We start from the raw sequence: 2,879 nt of genomic DNA, 5'->3' as shown, positions 1-2,879 counted from the left end.
TAGCCCTCGCTGCATGCACTGTCAGTGTGGCTCAGACACAGCTGAGCATACCATCTTCCACTGCCCGAACTGGGACAGCCTACGAGACGAGCTACGCGCTCGACTGGGACACTCTCCCGAGGTCACCGACGGCGAGAGCATCCTGTGCGGCCCTCTTTTCGAGGATCTTCCAATGGAACAGGCAGATAAGGCGAAGGTTCTCAGCGAGGCAGAAGAGACCTTCAGACTCTTCTATAAAATGGTAGAAGAGATCCTGACTCTTAAGGAAATCGAAGAAAGGGCGCGACAGGCGGCAGACGCAGCGGCAGACTGAATTCACAGAACGAGAATCGAGTGTGGCTGGTTTTACCGGTCCAAGGAGACACAAAAGCTAAACTGACCAAACAATATGTAAAGGGTCGGTCTGGGGTCTGCCTCGGCTGCCCTAGGCAGACACGCTAATGAAATAATGAAAAAATGTAAAAAAACGTAAACTGTGTAAGGCATCATGGAGCCCGCGGTATGTACATTTGCATGTACAAACTGCGATTCATGCGAGCCGGAATTAAACGATGTAAACTATAAATAAACGATACTGCATGGGGGTCAAGTAATGTGATAAACGTGCGTCTCCCATGTAGTGGTGCATTACCAAAAAAAAAAAAAAAAAATTTCGTTCGTGCCGCCGGCTGCGGCCGGACCGGTTCTCGGTCGCAATCTCGCGGACGTCGATAGAGACGCCGCGGTCGTTACGATAACGACCGCGACATACAGACTCACTAATATTAGAAATAAAAACTGATACTTTCTACCAGGATATAAATGAAAAGAGAGATAATAAAAATAGATCATTAATAGATGAATATTTTGACACTTCAGATTATTAAAAAAATAGTATTTATGGTTTACCTTTAGTTAACAAAAAGTCTTAGGCAAGTTTAAAGATGAATTAAATGGAAAAATTAAGACTGAATTTATTGGCTTAAGATCCAAATTATATTCACATCGAGTCTTGGATACTGAAAAAGAAATTAAAAAAGCCAAAGGTGTTAAAAAAAATGTTGTGGAAAATAAAATATGTCTTAATGATTTTGAAAATTGTTTACTAACAAAAAAATCAAAATATATTAAACAAAACTTATTTAGAACTAAGAAACATGATATTTTTACTGTAGAACAAAACAAAAAAGCTTTAAGTTTTTACGATGATAAAAGATTTATTTTGGAAAATGGTATTGATACATTAGCTTGGGGACATTATAAAACAAATATAGAAAGAAATGATTTTGTAACACATCTCAATACACTAATTAGAAATCAAAATCAAAAAGATTAGAAAAATATTTAAAATAGAACAATTCTATTAAACAATGTATTGGGGATTTTGAATTTCAAATTTGTAAAAAATATTTAAATAATTATTGCATTTCGATTTTCTGATCTTTTTTCACATTGTTTTCTTTGTGATCTTTTACTGATATAAAATGAAGGTGTCCCAGGAATGGTACCTATATACTACTGATATTAATAGATTAATAAATAAACATATCAATTAATAATAATAAAAAAATACAAATTTCTCGGTTTTTTTTCTTATAATATTTTCTATTGTGTATAATTTATATACCTTTTTTTTTCTGATAATATCTGATAATATTTTCTATTGTGTATTATATCTGTAATTTATATATAATATTTTCAGAGACCCGGGAGACGCCAACCGAATTTTTTCATTGGTTCTCCACTACGCTAGTTGAGATTTTATACATAGGGAGCGCCCTCGGTTTCATGCTTTATATATTAGGAAGGACTAGCTCTCCGAGCGTCGCTGGGGAAGACCCCTGGACCCCCCTAGTTGGACCTGAGTGTTAACGATGTCGGAAGCAGCAATGGTCTCGTGGTCTGGTCGTCTATCGATTTCGAAATAGTGAAAAGAATTTGTGATAAGAAAAGTGGATTAGTGATAAGGGGTGGATATGTGATAAGAAAAGTAGATTAGTAATAAGGATAGTGGATTTGTGATAAGGATGGTGGATTAGTGATACTGATAGTGGATTTGGGATAAGGATGGTGGATTAGTGATAAGGATAGTGGATTAGCTAACCAGTGGATTAGTTAACCGGATGGCTGTCAAAGTTTTTTACTGCCGTCGAAACTAATCATTTAGCCGCCGTGATTTTTTTGGGGACTAGCAGGTCAGTCACCTCAGTTATCCGAGTAGGCATCATATTATTGAATGGCAGCGTGATCTTCTGTATGATTTCTGTGAATAATTTATTGAAACGTGAAGAAATAATTGATATAACTTTAATAAACGTAAACTGTGAATGTGATTAACGACGGTTTGATTTTGATCGTTACAACACATATTATCTTTAAACTAAGTTTATTAGTTATACACTTCACATCATATTAATCATAACTTACTTATGAATAATTATTATAATATTACTCACTTGATTAGTTGTAAAATGAATTGTCACAAACACAAATTGAATAAGAATTAAACTGGTTTTTTTTACTTAATATAAAATTAGTATGTATTTAAATTAATAATTATTGAATGTCGATTGACTATTAAAAACTGTGAATGTAATACAGGTTCGCACAAGTAATGAAAGGTTAGAATGATAGATCGACAAACACTAGAGCTCTTTGTAAAATAAATCTATATTTATGTGCGACGTACAATAATTGTTAGAAATATGAATAACGTCATTGAATGAATACCGTTCGCCACTATTCGATAAATTTACTAATATTAGATGGTCCTATCCGATGGATATGAATATTATTGTACTTCAAACTTGTTGTTTTTATATAGGTAGACTCAGAATTAATATTTAGATCTAAAGCTAACAATTATTATGAAAAAAAAAATCATTATAAATTCATTAATG

The 2,879-nt window shown here is 34.0% G+C and overlaps 1 long non-coding RNA gene across 1 annotated transcript; it reads right to left on the bottom strand.

Annotated features, from left to right (window-relative positions):
- Nucleotides 1-2,283: 2,283 nt before the first annotated feature.
- On the bottom strand, nucleotides 2,284-2,552 carry LOC115034617. The gene is made up of 2 exons (XR_003839953.1): nucleotides 2,436-2,552; nucleotides 2,284-2,352 (listed from the first exon to the last, which is right to left on the bottom strand). It is a non-coding gene; the product is annotated as an uncharacterized LOC115034617 (long non-coding RNA).
- Between the last annotated feature and the right edge of the window lie 327 nt (nucleotides 2,553-2,879).

Source organism: Acyrthosiphon pisum, unplaced genomic scaffold, assembly GCF_005508785.2.
Source record: "Acyrthosiphon pisum isolate AL4f unplaced genomic scaffold, pea_aphid_22Mar2018_4r6ur Scaffold_16547;HRSCAF=17212, whole genome shotgun sequence".
Taxonomy (NCBI): domain Eukaryota; kingdom Metazoa; phylum Arthropoda; class Insecta; order Hemiptera; family Aphididae; genus Acyrthosiphon; species Acyrthosiphon pisum.
Note: the sequence above shows the minus strand (reverse complement) of the source record. Positions and strands in the feature narration are given on the sequence as shown.